This window comes from Anguilla anguilla, chromosome 5, assembly GCF_013347855.1.
Source record: "Anguilla anguilla isolate fAngAng1 chromosome 5, fAngAng1.pri, whole genome shotgun sequence".
Lineage (NCBI taxonomy): Eukaryota > Metazoa > Chordata > Actinopteri > Anguilliformes > Anguillidae > Anguilla > Anguilla anguilla.
In genome coordinates, this window is record NC_049205.1 from 30310830 (window position 1) to 30328450 (window position 17621).

The following is a 17621-nucleotide window of genomic DNA, read 5'->3' on the forward strand; positions in this document are numbered from 1 at the left end:
CCTTACTGTACCTTTCAAAGTAATTAGACAAGTTGTCCCTTCTCTTGAGTACAGCACTCCCTTTCTGTGGAGCTAATACTCTGTTCATTAAAGAGCCATTTGAGTGGAGTACTGGCCCCTGAAAGGGGCGTGTCTGGTAAAGCTCACGGCTTACACTGATAATGTTAATGGGGTTAAGACGAGTTCAAAATCTCCCTTTCTACAGAGTACTCCGGTTTCCTTGCAGTGTCTGGAAGGAAATAAGAGGCCCTGAGACAAGAGAGAGAGCTCACCTAACAGGTAATAATGAGGTCTTATCCTCCTCCGAACTGCTCTATAAAAACCTGCTCCCAAAACAAATATGAGAACTTCATTAGAGGATTCTACAAAATATTGTTGCAGTGATGACTGTACTGTAAACCAGATTCATCTGGCAGTGGATAAAACATGTAATCTTTGCTTTATGATAGAAAATCATTTTTAGCTATTTGGGGAGTATACCAGGTTGTAGCCTATAACAGTATTTTTGGGGAGTGGAAAACAGACAGTACTATTCTCTAATAAAATATGTATTTTGGTATGCTGGTCATTTTTAAGAATCACTCAGCTGATGATCTGCCCCAGTTTTGCCACAAAACAGGCAAATAATGGGGAGTTGTGTAAGGTAAGAGCAGTACTGTCTCAAGAGTCTGAGCCAATGAGTATTTTGGTTTTAGTATATATTATCTGGTTTAGTTTTTAGTTAAATTTTTTTGTGTTGGCATTGTTCTGCTGGGTTTCACATGCGTTTCTATTTGGTTTTATTTTTTTTTGGCTGGTTGGTTCACTGTATTTTAAAATAACTTGTACTTTCCCCATGCCCTGGCTAATACTATTTACTATTTAGTATTAACTCCTCAGCATGTTGAAAATACAAGTCATTTATATATATATAGTAAGAGAGACTTTTTGACTCTCTCTGGCATAAAGAGTGGCAGCCTTTCATTCAATGGTAAGTGAAATGACAGAAACACAGTTGCCTGTCCGCTATCAAGCATAACATTTTTTAGAAAGGCTTGTGCTGAGGTTAAATGGCAAGTTTTCAGTGGGTGGCGTTAGCTGAGGTCAGAAAGGTCCTGAGTATTGTGAAATCTTTTCTATGTGTAATGATGACCTTGCCACTTGTTGCATGTTGTTTGTAACGACATGTCACGTTTTATTTTTTTTTAATGAAATGGTTGAAGTGTCATTTAGAAATTTAAAGAAATATTAAGAATGTAATAAATTGTAATTTCTGGGGAATATAACAACAATTTGAATTCAGTTTCCCTGACATTTAAGCTAAGCTTTTAATGGAAAAAATTACTAATTTGAAGTTGTTAGCGGAAATGGTTCCACATCAGGACCAAATATGTTGAACAGCGACATCTGCTGTTGATGAATGACACAAACGAGATCGCAGAACCTGGCAAAAAGATTGCCTGACACAGCCACCGCCGACAGACATTGTGAGAAGGAAAAAGAGCATAACATAGCAGTAAGAACCATGACTCAATAAAATAAATGTTATAAATGTATATACAGTATAACAGTTAGCTAGTTCCATTAGTAAATAGGTAAGATAAAAGCCTTGAGTAATAATTAAGCAATAACATACCAGATGGAGTGCTATATTATTGTTATTGAAACGGCTGTGATCCAGCGTAGGCGCTAGAATGCTCATCGAGTTGGTTGCTAGCTAGCTGTATAGACAACTAGTGTTAACACAGCTGGCTAGCAAGTGTGAGGTAATATGAACTGAGCTGTTATATGGTTGCTACCAAACATTATAGGATAAATTACAATGTTTAGGTAACCGGCTTCATATTCAACGTCATCAGTAGCTGCGCCTATGATTGAATGCCTCAAAATTGTGAACAGACTTGTAATACATATGCTCAACCAGAAGTTGCGCCACCAAGTTCTTGACCACCTGCACTGGACCACCTGTCCCACTGCCTTCCACCTTATCCTGGCTTGTCAGCCAGATTGTCATCTTTGTCTGGCTGAACAGATAATTGACCAGCGTGCTCTGATTTATTTATTTTTTGACACACAATATTGTGTGCCCATACAGAAAAAGTTCATCAGATGTAAAAAGTTGAAATAACACAGGGCCAAGATGCTTGAAATAATTCAAACACAACCATACTTTTGTAATGTTTCTTAGGTGGAAGAATGGCATCTTGGTCACCTTGCTTATGTGCTTTTTAAAACTTAAATCAGTCTAAAATCAGACCTAGACTTGTTACTTCTGATATCATTTGGGAAGCAAAATTTCCTAACTTATTAAGAAGGAAATCCCGTTTGGCTTTGTGGCCAACTAAGAGTATTTCTGAGGTGCGACGAATGAAAACTGTTTCCAGACAACTTGCGTGTACTCAGCATAGTAGGATGGATGCCTACTCTTCTAAAAAAGGATGAGCGCTCCGAGAAGAGATAAAAATTTTTTTTTTTTTTTTGTAAGAGGAGCATACCGACTGTAGCCATGTATGGAGACTGAGTGTCCTGCTAAAATGTTCTATCCTTTAACAAAAATTGGGAATTGGACCAGAAATAAAAAACAAAAAACAAATTTTCCACTGTCTTTGAAGACAAATAAAATCATGTTGTAAGAGGAGCATACCGACTGTAGCCATGTATGGAGACTGAGTGTCCTGCTAAAAATGTTCTATCCTTTAACAAAAATTGGGAATTGGACCAGAAAAAAAAACAAAAAACAAATTTTCCACTGTCTTTGAAGACAAATAAAATCATGTTTAAGAAGTTTGGACTGCTGAAAAACAGTGTCAATGGTGCCAACATGAACAATTACATTACGAACATGCAGATGTTTTTCGAGGAGACTTGGAATACAGTCAAGGACTTTAAAACACGGGCCTAGTTCATGATGGCAGATTTACTGCTTATTTTGCTCATGATAAAGTCACCTATTATCAGTAATTCAGATGGGGAAGGCAAGGGGCCACGGTCGAGAAAGGGGGCAGCAAACCGAGAGGTACCTTGTGTGGCTGGCTGTGCAGAAGATGCATGGCTTAGAAGGCCAACTCCCCTGCACTGGTGGTGTTTGTAGCAGCAGGTGCTGGAGCAACTAAGGAATCGATGAGCTGTTCATCTTCCTTAATTTGATATAGGGTGGATATTCTCCTTACCAGCTCCGCAATCTTCTGGGATAGGCTAACAGTGCCAGATAGAGAGGTGAGTGGAGGCATGCTTGCAGGACATACTGGGAAGATAAGACAACTTCAGCCAGTAAAAGAGTAGGTGGCCGGATGTACACTAAAATGCTTGCTAGTTAGCCTAGGCTAACAGACCAGATACAGCTTGGCACAGAAAGTATTCACAGGCAGTCCTCCAAAGAACAAAAACTTACCAACACGCTACGATAGATTAGGCTCCGGTAAGTTTATGTTAGGTAGCTGCCTCTTTCTAGAGGTTCGTGAACATTCAGGAAGACCCCCGTGATATAAATAAAATGAAGTAAAATAAAACATTGAAAGTGCTAGTAAAATAAAACATAAATAAATAAGTTAGTTAAAGATAGCACAGTCTATTGTTTAGCTCTCAACTGTGATGACAGCATAGCTTTCCCAGCATCCTCAGCAACTCAAGAGCCTGAGGCAGAGAGAGAAAACATGTCTTGGCAGAGGCATGAGACCTGGTAAATATTCTAGGGAATTGCATTGCATCAGTTATGATTACTGATTCAGTTTTCTATGAACTCACATCTTGACCCTCGGTTACACAATGACATTTTTTTTTGGCTTTTAAGTGAATGTTATGGCCACACTCTTCCTCTGAAATGATTTAAATCTGAACAAGAAGTCTGACCAGTTTTACAGTCCACATTTAGTTCAATGTGATAAATTATGCAACATATGATGTTGCATATGACAAAAAGTCTGCAGTTATTGCTATAGTATTTTTTTAAAATATTGTCAAACCATACTGTAACATCCCTATACAATTTATTTTTGTTGGAACTACTATCTTGAATTGTGAAAATAGTACGCTTCAGAGACCACATTTATTATTATACACATTAAGACTGTCCTGGGGCTACATCTTCGCTGTTTTAATAGACAATTACGTCAGCAGGCAGAAGGAAGGGATGTTAAATTATCAGAGCCGTATTAATTACGTTGCTGTTTCCTCTAAATTTAATAGTCATATAAATAAATATTGTTCTGTGCTTTCACATTGTGGTTGCTAGATATGTTGGTCTAATACGCTGAATGTGGGTGAAAAGAAACCTGTTTACGAACCCTGGAGTAAGGAAGCTACATAGTTAATGTAATTTACCTGACTATGATTTATTCATTAACATTAAAGATAATCAATCAAATGAATTGCATTACCAAGGATTCTCTCCTGAGGCAACCAATGCAGATGAAGTAGATGTGAAATTGTTTGTAATGGAAATTTAGCAATTAAATGAAGACACCTGGGTCAATTTGTTTCAAATTCAGTTTTTTGTGTATTTCCAGCCCAAAACTTGTATTTGTTATTTAATAACAGAAAATCCAGAAAATAGATTGTCCTCCAAATTGGCCTTCATAAATGAAATTAAGGGATTCTTGCAGAAGTGAAAAAAGTACTGGCTGGAAAGGAGCTTGAATCCCTTTTTATCTGTCTTGAGTAGGCTTGTGTCACCTGAAAAATAAGACGGAATAAAGTTACATCACTGATATGCCCACACATACTGCATTAGCAAAAACAAGTAAAATAACACCATGTTGGGTGTATGAGGTGTGTTCAGCTAACAATGTGTGTGTGTGTACTTTCCCACAGACACGATCTGTGTGGGATCGCATTTACACACACACACACACATATATATATATATACACACACGGATATGTGTCTTCTTGGATATATTTGTATTCAGAATTTTTGTCATTGTAACAAGTCCCCAGAACCACACTGGCACGGACGGGTACGATGCACACGTTTATTGAGTTTAGCGAGCCACAACACGATCACTGTCACTGTCGCCGTTGTTGCAGTCGTTGTTGTCTTTGTCGTTGTTGTTGCTATTATGGCTCAGGTCCTTGATCGTGCGCATCTGTCCTTCTCCGGTCTCACTGCCGGCAGGACATATCAAGGTTAGCACTAATCACGTAACTGCCCACAGCTGCGAATGCCGGCCAGCTAAACTACTACTCCCCCCTCCCCCCTTCTCCGCCTGCAGCCAGCACCACAACCACAAAGTCATATAGGCCCATGTGGCCTATGATGCATGACACAAAAATAAAACCAATCAATCAAATAAATCACCAATACCAATAAACCCACCTGAGCAGGCTTAATATATTGAAGAGTCAAACCTCTGAAGCAATGTCTGAGGAGGTGTGAAGGAGGGCAGTGTCCACCCGTTCTTGCTTAGACCTAAGCATATTGGTCATGAGGCTGGTGGGGAGCTTCAGTCCCATTCTGTTCCTGGTATGAACTTTGAGTAGAGTCACCTGAAAATTAAGACTACATTTAGAACACTGATATGCCCCAATATATTGCAATACACAAATTTATTTCACTTTATTTGCTTTAACACACACACTAGCAAACTCACCTCTCTCCGCATTGGATACAGGCAGGGTGAGCAGTCTGATTGCACCCAATGCAAGTCCTTCAAAGCAGTTATTTCCTCCAGCATCTTTGAACGCCTCAAATTCTAGCCAGACTTGGTTTGGTCACTAGAGAAGCCTACTGTAACCACATTCTGCCACTCCAAGCTGTCAGTTTTGCATGTAAAATATTCAATAATTCAGCAACTCTTGGCCTGCTGGTTGCCATCACTGTGGTCAGGCATAACACTTACATTTTTCTCAGTATTTCCATGGATTTTGGGAGTCGCATCTGATATTGCACAATCACTTCTTTAAAAAAATCAAAACACTATGTGGCGACTGTGTCATTGACTTTCTATTCTCGAGCTGCCGGTAAAATGCACTTCCCAGGTCAGCATCATAAGGCTAGAGATGCAGGCTTGCGGATTTCAGATTCAAGGCTTGGAGCTGCTTGTTACTGTTCATACCTAAACACTCTCAATATTGACATGTACAGTCTCTCCAGATCACAAAACACATCCAGGGTGTCACCTGTTGGAAAATCTTGTTCACACAGCTTTTATTTTGCATAGGATGGGCTTTAGAAATTGCATGTACATTATGTTTGTTTTTTTTTTGTTATTGTATGAAGATGTTTGCAGCATAGCAGTGCTTGGCATGAAATACAAAGTTGAAGTGTAACTTCAGCGAGTCATTTTGTTGAAGTACTCTGTCGATACAGTTGGCCATGACTAGGCTAACCAACGCGTACAGCTCAAGGAAATTTGTTTTAGTGGGTATATTTTCGGGTATGGTAGACTTCCTTGTAGTTGCACTGCCACTTGGCAGAGTGGGCAAACCAGTTTTAGGTCTCTCTGAGCATAAATTCTACATTGCTAGGGAGTTGCCGCATTGCTTTATGTGCCACGAGTCGCACACTCTGTAGCTTCTGAGATCTCTTCTTGAGTGATGTTTCCCAGCCATGACATTTGCCCAGTCCGTTGCAATCCCGACAAAGTTTTTTATCCGCAGCCCATGTTCTTCTAAAAAAGCAACAATAGCATTGGCTATAGCTGTAGCATTTGTTTTGGTGATTTCAATTAGCCCCATGTAAGTACTCACAAATTTGTTGTGGTTTTTGGACCGGTACACACACACAGAAGTTTAGACACTGAGATGATGGTTGTTTCTTCGAGGTAGTGGGAATAGCGAAACTCACCCAAGTCGGTCAATAACTTCCTTGAAGTGAGGCGTGAGAACAAATTTTATTATTTACCAAAATCTAGTTCTTTAAATTAATTAATGTACTTTCTTAAAATTGCATTACTGATTAACATTACTGATTAATATTCTGGCATACCCTCTGGGGATAGCTCACATACCCTATATGGTAAGAATACCCCTGCTTCAGAACCACTGTGCCACAGGGTAATGCATAATGTGTCATACTATCTCTAAACGATTGTGGATTTGAGTCTGAAGGGTGTCCCCCGCAGAGTGGTGGTTGGCTGCATGTTTGAAATGACATGGATGAAATGAGATGTGGAAGACAGCAATTATAGAAAACGCAAATCATTAATAATTCATAGCATTTAAAAGCTTATGAGCTTGTCTCTTAATTGATCTACTTTACCAAATGCAAGTTATCAAATTCAGGAATAGATGGAACTGAAATGCACCTGTTAATATGCTTAACACACCCAGTGGATTAAGGAATGTAACCTTCATGTATTGCAGCTACCACATGAATGGAACCACAGAACATAAATTATATTGTTTTATTATATTGTACATGTTCTAGTGCTGTGGGGGTGGAGGTATAAAGAAAAAGGCTAATGTTGACTCAACATCTAGTATTTGATAAAAACATTTTCCTGTACATATTGTTGACAAATGCCAGGGGGAAAAACACCTTGCAGACAATAATCTGTCACAAGATTTGTTTTAAAAATACACCTTAGAAAGCACTTGAGTCTTGATACTTGGACACTGTTTTGATGGATGAATTAATATCAGGCTACAAGAGCGCTGCAGATTTGACAGCAGGATTGATATAGCTTTTCTCTTCAGAGCTAAAATACTTTAAAATATTTACTACCACAACTGCAAAAAAAAAAAAATTATGAAATACATCTGCAAAAAAGTAAACCATCTATCCTGAGGAGAATTTTATTAAAAAGCCATATTGAATGTTTTACTTTTTTAAACTGACATATGCAGAAGCTAAGATGAGCTGACTTACAAAAGATTTACAGACCTGGAAATATTTTGCAGTAAACACAATTGGGGAGATGCTTCCACTGAGACAAATGAGTAGGAGCTCAAAGAATAATTCTGCCTCTGCCTAATGAGGGAGTTAATAGAAGCCATGAATCTCATCTTTTCCTTTTTCACAAGCCATTGTGTCAAGCAATTCAGACATAGGCTTGTGCAGAGTATTTCACTGCTTCAGGTTTATACCAATTAAAAAGGGCTGTTGTTTTTCCATGACACTTGGTCCAATGCTCTGCTTTTAAATTGAATCGATTCTATTCCTCAGCCATGACAGAATGATATATCTGCAGGAGACAGATCATCTGGAGCGGTAGATCTCCTTGTTGCTTTTCTTCACTAGCTTTGAAGATTTACTCCGGACTGCTGTGTACACATAAGTATAAGTAATGTCATAGAGTGCATGTCTGCCTGTGTGTATCTCCTTCTCACACACACATACACACAAGTACAAACATGTGCATGAAATCTCCCCAGTTTACTCAGTTATTAGTGATTAACACATGGATTATGCATACTATAAATATATACATTGAGAGACTGTCAAATATATGGATCTGTATATCCCTTATGATAAACTGCAAAAATAATCTGCAAACTCACATAGATTATCCTTAAGTGGAATCCATAAATTAGTACAAAAATATTATGCACTGCAACCATTGAGGCAGAGTGATAACCATGTCCCAAGACAGCCTCAAGCTTGCTCAGTTTAAAGCAAGTAATTTGATGTGATGTGTCAAGGATAACAAGTCAGATTTAGGATTTTGCACAAAGTTTAAATGGTGTTCTAGCTAAATTAATAAATTGACCATGCAGCTTACTGTCATCCAGCTAATAAATATTACAGTAAATCATATCATGGTGTAACAATGTCTAACTATAACGTTTGAGGCCTCTGGCTTCGTGACCATGGGACGGAGCCTCTGCGGAGTCATGTTCACAATTAAATTTTTCTGGTCAAACCAAGGCATAATTAAGTGCCTGTCCCCTTTTGCTTGTGACACCACACACTTAGGCACCTGCTTGGGGCAGGAACACCACTTTTAAGAGGAAATGGGGAGCCCGATTTAACCAGCTTAAACCATTGATTACTGCTTTAATGTTTATCTACCAGTGTTTGATTGACAGCTCCAATATGATGAGCCAATCAAATGTCTGAGTGCTCAAAATAATATAATCTACAATCAGGTTCCAGAGAACAAATGTGGGGTTCCGTCACGCCAGTGACTTTCTGAGCACAAAAACTCACCAAACACATAACAACATAGTATGTTTACTTAAACCCGCACATCTAAGCATAACTCCTTCTTTGCCTATTTTTGTGCACTACAGGCAATGGTATTAGGCTACCTGTGGTTTTAAAAAAATCTAAGGTAGATAAGCAAATTTAACTACTTTTCTACCTACCTCCCTCCTACCCCCCACTTTTAAAAATGATTGGATAGACTTCCAATAATTTGTTTAATTGTAATTAAACCCAAAGGAGGTTATTCCAAGGGAAATCATGTTTAAGGGCCCTTTCACACCTACCTCGTCCAGACTTTTGGACTTTTCAGTTTTATCCGAAACAAATTTACAGGTGTGAAACCTCCCCCGGACCACGGTCCAGACCAAACAGCCGACATTTGGTCCGACGAAAAGAGGTGGTCTCAATCCGGATCAAACTGAACCATGGTTCAGTTTGTTTCTAGTGTGAAAACATTTTTTGGGTGGTTCGGACTTTCGGACCATTTACAGGAAGTTCCGGTGGTTTCCGTCAGAGCAGGAAACAACCGAGAGAAGAAGAAGTAGAAGACGAAGGAAAAAACGAGCCGCGGTAGCACATGGGGAGAGGAGGAGGCAAAGTTTTTAATTGAAATATGGTCCGACGACAATATAAAAAGTCTACTAGAAAAACACACAAAAATGCAGACACTTTCCAGGTTGTCACATACATGCTGCCACCAAGCACGACACCGTGGTTTGACCCAGATTTTCCTGTAAAAGATAAGAAAAAAACCCCACATAAATACAAATAACATAATATTCACAAATTATTAGGCCCTATTAAATAATTTAAAAATGAGGATCTAAATAAAACACATTATAAAAAGCACTATTAATCTGCAATAAACATAGTCTATTAGCATATATATGTTGACATACTGCAGGCCTACAGCTGTCAGTAGGCTGTCATGAACATTTAATTTTAAATTTTAAATTTTGTTGTTCTATTTCAGTCGTTGTAGTAATGTAGGCAGGGTCGGAAATTAGCACCAGCCACCAGCCGAATGCTTTGGTTTTTAACTGGAAGCGTCTTATTTATGCTACTGCACAGAGAAATGCATTGCAATAAGGACACAATAATAAATCTCTTGTGACAGCTCATCTTTTGAAATAGGCTGCCACTATGGAAGCAAATAAGAGACATAAGTATTTGCCATTCACCTCATTGGTCTCTCCCGAAACGGAGTTGCCAGGGCTCGCAGGATTGCTTGCAGTCTTCTCCTCCTTTCCTGCCGGTGACGATACAATCTTCGCACGACGAGGACGTTCGTTTTTCGAATTTGAACAAGCCTCGAGTATTGCGCTTGAAGTTGGTGCTGCTGGTAGTAATGCCATAATAATAGTATAATGGCAACGATACAAATTTGTTGATTCATTTTTCTCAAGCAATGTAAGTTTTTCAAGGCTACCCGCCAAATTGACAACACGCTGATGTGAGACGCACGCCCATTTACAAACCAAACAATGTAAAGTATAGGGAGACGCAGCTCACGTAGGTGATGACGACAGGACGTAAGTATGTCATGTGAAGTTATTTAGTGCGCTCGCATAATTGCAATGTGAAACCCTAACTAACCGGATAAAATGTATACAATGTAACAAAAACATGAACTTTGGTTCGGACCTTGGTATGGACTTTCAGGTGTGAAAAGGCCCTTAGATCAGTGTTTTTCAACCCTGGTCCTGGGGACACACTGCCCTGCATGTTTTAGATGTTTCCCTGCTCCAACACACCTGATTCAAATGAATGAGCCATCATCAAGCTCTGCAGAAGCCTGATAACGACCCATTCATTTGAATCAGGTGTGTTGGAGCAGGGAGACATCTAAAACATGCAGGACGGAGGGTCCCCAGGACCAGGGTTTAAAAACACTGCCTTAGATTATGTTCTTAACTAAAACTCATCAGAAATCAGAAAAAAAGTGTACATTGGTTTGATATTCAATACATACTCCTAAATTAACTGAATTCTTCGCTACCTAGTTTTTTTTTTTAAATAAAAAAAACAAAGATGGCCTCATACTTTTGGTCTGTACTGTAGAAGTGCTTTTGCCAAAAACTGTAAAGTCTTTATTATGTATGTAAAAATACTGAAGATAAACAATATTACAGCATAAAATGACTCAACAAGTTCTTCGAAGGAATGGGATGAAAAAGAGATTGATGACTGTGACCTTTTTTCAGTCTTGGTAAGGAACTGACCTGTATACTTGTGTGTTTTCAGTTCTTGTACCTTGCTGGCTTTTTCACTTGGCTACCAGACCTGGTGAAGTAACTCCCTTGCGACTGAGCCTCTGGCAAATCAGTCTGCTCTGTGACTGACCGCTCCAGGTGGGTTACAATCATTGACATGTGACTGAAAGTGGTACTCAAATAGCTGCATCGGCTGAGGCTGGTTTGAAATACTTTTCTCCTGTCTTACGAAGGTGCTTCCTGTTCCTCCTGTAGGTCTTTCCATGTGCCGTCTGGACAATAAATGATCTTGGCTGCTCATGTCTGCTGATTACTATTACAGGTTGCCATTTATTTCCTTTTAGAATTATCGCCTTTTCTCCAGTGTGTATGCCTAGAAGACACCTTGTTTAGCTTTCTGTTTGAGTTGTTTCTGTTCAAGCTTATCTTGGATCTGAATGTTGCTTTCAGGTGTCAACAGAATGGTGGAGGTAGGAAGTTTGGACTTCAGCCGTTGACCCATTAGAAGCTGTGCAGGTGAAAAACCTATGCCTTCCAGTGGTGTACTGCGATATTCCAACTGTGCAATGTAAAGGTCTCCCTTGCCACACTGAGCTTTCTTGAGAAGGTTCTTGATGGTTTGAACAATTATTTCAGCTTTCCTGTTTGATTGAGCATGCCCTGGGCTTGAAGTGACATGTTTAAATTCCCAATCTTTTGCAAACTTCTTGAATTTTGCATTTGCAAATTGTGAGCCATTATCAGATGCCACAACATCTGGTATGCCATGCCTGGGAAAAGTTGACTTTAGAGAATGTGATGATGGTGGTGTCTGACAGCTTGATGATTTCAGGAAACCTGGAGGAGTAGTCCGTGCAAAGGATGTACTCTGATCCGTCATGGTGGAACAGACCTGCTCCAATCCATGCTCTTACTAGTAGTGGATGTGGTATTAAGGGCTCTCTCAGATTGCTGTTTTTGTTGACATTGCACACAACACACTGTGACAGACAGTACTCTATTCAAAGAGTCCCTTGTTCTTTCCTTGTACTTCACTACCCCCAAGTGTGATTTTGCTCAGAATGTCCTATCTCAACTGATTTGGTCCCATAAGCTTTCCAGTTTATAGGTATGGGGCATGCCCTGCCAAGGCGTAACTTGGCTGGATGGCATACCTGCCATCCCAATGTACAGACAGCAACGCCAACAGAAACCTATGGGGAGCACATCAGAACCAGGAAGTACAATTCTTTTGCTCATGAGACATGCTCAGTTGTGTCCTTAGCCACATGCCTAATCACATGTACAATGGGGATAGCAGAGCAGTGACATGTGGGCTATGTGAATCCCATCACCCTTTTCTCCACAGGTGACATTAAACATCAGTTTTCATGTTGGAGAGATTGACAATGATGCACTTATATATCTGGAAAAAAAGCACCCACTTTCACAGATTTAAAACAACACTACGATATTAAGAAAATTATTCTGGACCACATCAAACAATATCTGTTGTTAAAACTGACATTAGCGAGCTCCTAAACTTTTGAGCATCAGACAGCGAGCTAGCGATACTCACACAACCGACCAAATCTTATCCTCGCAGATGAAAACGGTACTCATACAAAAGCTGATGATCTTGGCCTCATGGTGATGTACAGACAGCTAATTAGTGAGCCTAGGTACAGAGATAGCAAAGAGCATTTCACTGTGTGTTGTTCGAGTAGGTTATGATGGAACTGGCCAAAATAATTAAAGGTGCTTATTCAATTTTCAGAGTACAAGGAAACATAATATCAATGTGTCAGACCTAGCTACTATGGGAAACGTTACCATAGGCCTACCATTTTATAAATCAATTTAGCTACGCTATTGAGCGAATTCTGTAACAATAACAGCTTCACATGCTATCCTGGATTTAGCTAACTGAAAAGGTGTATCCCTGAGTTTGAGCCTGAAAAATGGGTACAGTTGTCAGCAGCACAAACTGGAATTTTGACAAAATGGCTTACATATCACTAATGTACCAACACTGAACAACGTTAATGGATTAAGGTTAGCTGACATGCTGCAGTATTCTTAATCAATCAGGATATTTAATAATATTGCCTGTAAATTAGGGAAGAAAACACTTAACCAACTGTTATTTTATTTGGTATCAAAAAAAAAGTATTCCGAGGCACTCCTTTTTAGAAGTTTGTAAGTTTTAAAATGCCTTTTATTAATATTGCAGCATGCCATGGGGAAACATGAAGGGAGCCAACAAGTTACAGCCTTATAGGTTTTATAATCCTGTAAGGGATGCTGGCAGGAAATGAAATCAAATCAATATTTGACTGTATTTGACAAGTATTTTATTTTTGCCATCAAAATGAATGAATGGAGCCCAATGAGAAAACTGACTTTTTGGGTGAAAATCATAGATATCAGCAGGGGGTGACATCCAGTGCTGAGGTTGAGAACTGAAAGCTGGCCCCTTGGTATTGACGAAGCACACACCAGGTTGCAGTTTAGAACAACTGACTTCATTTGTCAGCCCACATATGCATAACGTCATTGCTTCTGAACTATGGTTCGATTTCTGTATTTTCGTTACCATTAACTCACTAACCGATAAGATGTTATCTTTTCGCAAGATAGACAAATTGTGTGACTTGAACCACTCTACATTTCCCGCTGAACTCTATAAGAACTAGAAGGGAAACTTCCTTCTCAAAACGGTGCTTTTTTCATGGCTCGTAGTAAATTCTCTGATTAGACAATGTGACTGACCACGTTCAGGTTTTTTCCAGTCACTTTAATGAGCCAAACAACCACCACCGTCTGTGTATAAGGCTGCCCGCAAAATTTAATGCTAGCCTATAGCTGACCTTTCAACAAGTATAAATTAATTCATTCAATTTTCAGACTAGACATCCCTAGACATTTTTCTTAATCTATCGGCCGTCTTTGGTAGTTCTGACAGGCTACCCACAAGTCCCGCCTCTGTCAGGCTATCCATGGATCATCTCATCTAATGCATGGCTATCTAATAGGCCTAAATAATGAGAAATCATGATGGAAATGCCCACATTCAAAAATAAGCTTATTTTGCAGGCCCAGAATGTCACTGTCAACTTATTTCACAAGGGTAACTTGGTTTTGCTTCTTTAAATGGCTATAAAGGCTGATTTAAACGTTCATGCATTATACACATGGCTCTTTGTCTCTTCATTGTTAACCCCGGCACAGCCTTGTTGTTAACGTAACAGCAAGTATGCTAAAATAGCTGAACAGGCATAGCTTAATAAGCAACTTAGGTAGGCTACATTTGGTATATGGTCTAAACGTATTTCACACGGGAAACTTGGTTCAGGTATGTAAATGGGTATGAGGCTGATTTTAATGGTGGACACCCGTTCACGGCAGAGAGACAGGGGCCTGAAAGCTAGCCAGCGACTGCCAGATCTGTTCTCATGTCACTGGCTATATGCGGCAATATACAATCTGCAACAAAAATTTGTCAGAGCATGGCTATATGGACAGTTCTTTCTCATATAGTTTAACAATACTTGAGATATGAAACCATAATATTACTATGTACAAGATATCATCGAAATAACCTTCATAACCGTTCGCTAACATTAGCTATTTGCAAACTACCTTGTAGCTAACAGGTTATAGATGCTGTTCCCCCTTACAGTATGGAGTGACAACAGGTAAGTTGAGATGTTCTGTCTTTGGAAATATTAATCTCTTCAAAGCATTTCAAACTTTTGTTATTAAGCGCAAGGTAAAAACACCTAGGCAACAGTTACTAACCAGCTAAGATTGCAAAAATCAGCTAACAAGTAGATATCAAGCTGCTTAGCTGTACTAGGCCTATCCAGAGCCGTAGATAGAGCTCTAAATAACTCTGGGCTTACCCGCAGTGAATCCACTGTGCAGACAGGCCCCATCACGTGAAGAAGTTGTGATTTTCTGAAGACCCTGTTTCAAATGTGATCGATTTTGTTCTCGACCAATCAGAGATCAGTCCCACTTGTCAACACAATCGGATTAGTATTATTTGGTCATAATTTTCTGTGTTCTCTTCAGCCAAAAAAAAGTTATTGCCTGCTTCTATTGATTACCTCAATGTGAGCTTTTGAATTTCTACAACTCTCATAGATAATACGTGGCTATGAAATGTGCTATATAAATAAACTTTGACTTGACCTGACTTGATTTATGGCAGCCTCATCATATAATTCTATTTCCGTGCTGTGGCAGCCATCTTGCGGTGGGGCCACATGCGGAAGTTTCCCTTCAAGTTATTATATAGTTCATTGACATTTCCATTCAGACTAGGAACCGTTAAAGTAATTAATTAAGTAATGCAGAAGCCGCACATGGTGTGTCTTTAACAGGTAACATTCAGAATGCCTGATTGGGGGGGGGGCGGTCTGTCAGTGCTGCCCCCCCCATTATCAGCGATGTAAATTGGCTATGGGCTCACAAAACCGCTCTGTTATTAATGCAATATACAAACATGCTATAACAAAATATGAACCAATTCACTGTAAACAAACGCTGCTTAGGCTCAATCATTTCCCAGTAATTTGTCCATTGGTTTTTCAGGGAGGGCTAGCACTAGTGATCTTGCGATTGACTACTTTCACTATTACCTGTGCTTAAAAAAGTTGCAGTTTCCAAACCGTAAGATTTTTAGAAGCTACAGCATCTAGATACTGTATTCAACATTCCGTTCAAAGTTGCCCCAAAAGTTTGTTGTTTCCATGTGCAGTGTGCCTGGCTGGCTCGTGGCTTGCTTGTGTGTGAGTGCAAAAGACAGTGGCTGTGGTAAAAGAGGGGAGACTGTGAAAATGGCAGAGCATTTTGCATATGTAAATGACTATGGGGTTGTTGAAGATGGATAGACTATCAATTTTGCAAAACATGCCAATAAAAAAAGTCAACATGTCTAACATACTTCTGCATCTTAGAGATCAGCATCCAGCAGGCTACTATGTGAGTTTACTTTCATTTTCATTCGAACCGCTGGGATACTGCATCACTACAATCCACCTACTTTTCCCTAACTTCTGTACATGTTTTCAGTATCAAGTAGGCTTACATGTTTTATTTGCAGAAACAAAAACTGGTGAGGAAAAGTACAATAAAACCTTTTAATTATAAAATCCCTAAGTGTTTTTCCCCCTCCAATGTTGTATAATAAATTACCCCCTAATAATTGTAAAACCATAATATTTTCTCAGACTATAATTGTAGCATCAAATCTCATACCGTTATATGCCTAGCTAGCACTTGCAATAATGCCTTGAACTTGCCCACAGACATTCTGAAGTATTGGTGAAAATGTTCATTGTACAACTCTGTATGAGTATGTGGAACTCCCCATGTTCTTGTCTTTTTTTAAGAATGGGAGGCAGGCTGTCCAGTGTCGCTGCCTTTTCATTTTATTTGAAATAAAGATAAAGAAAGAAAGAAACTCATCCTCATGTGCTACATTTTTTTTCCTTCTGTTGTGCACACTTCTTTTCAGATATGGTATCCTGAGATTGCTCAAATTAGACATTCAAGCCAACAATAGTCAGTGGGTAAAAAAATGCTGCGCACTGAATAGAGGAATTCTTGTGTAATTATACCACGTCATTCAACTATCAATATCTGTGAATAAAACATTATCTGTGAACGTATCATTGGTTTTATACGTAAAGATGTCTCTTTCAAGATTCAGTGGTCATTATTGTCGCAAACAATTCATTTTAGAAATAAACACGCAAATAGTAAGCATTTGCACCAGCCACGTGCAAAACCCCACTTGCTTTTTATGACATAGTAACACTTTTCAGTTTGTTCTAGTTTGATTGATAACTCTACTCTATCCAGTAGAGGACAGTATAAGCTTTCCAATGGTGTATGGATTCATGCCTTCCAATGGTGTATGGTTTCATTTGAAGTTTATCATAGCATTGCACAGCCAACTGAAACTTTACACAGTAATATACAAGCATTCTTTGAGGCGTAATTGCTTTTTTCCATTTATTTTTGGAAGATTGTACTCATTTTGCCAACTCATCAGCTTGGCGAAAGCAAATTCTCTGAGGATGAACCATGAAGTCTAGTGCACATACATATGACCATGGCAAAGATATACATATTACTGCTTGTAACATTTCAACTATTTATGTTGTGTCAAATTTTTGATATTATATTCACATTGGTCGCACAACAGTTTGAATTGTTGCTTCAGTGTTGTGCAGTCAACCATAACACTATGCAGTAATATACAAGCACTCAATGTGGCGTAATTGTTTTTTACCTTCACCTACCTTGTATGATTTTACTAATTTTGCCAACTCATCAGGATGGCGAAAGTGAAAT

At 39.1% G+C, this 17621-nt stretch overlaps 1 long non-coding RNA gene across 1 annotated transcript; it reads left to right on the forward strand.

The window, feature by feature from the left end:
* The first annotated feature begins 211 nt into the window (after nt 1–211).
* On the forward strand, nt 212–11592 carry LOC118227249. Its single transcript, XR_004765219.1, has 3 exons — nt 212–279; nt 11308–11414; nt 11532–11592. It is a non-coding gene; the product is annotated as an uncharacterized LOC118227249 (long non-coding RNA).
* Nucleotides 11593–17621: the final 6029 nt, after the last annotated feature.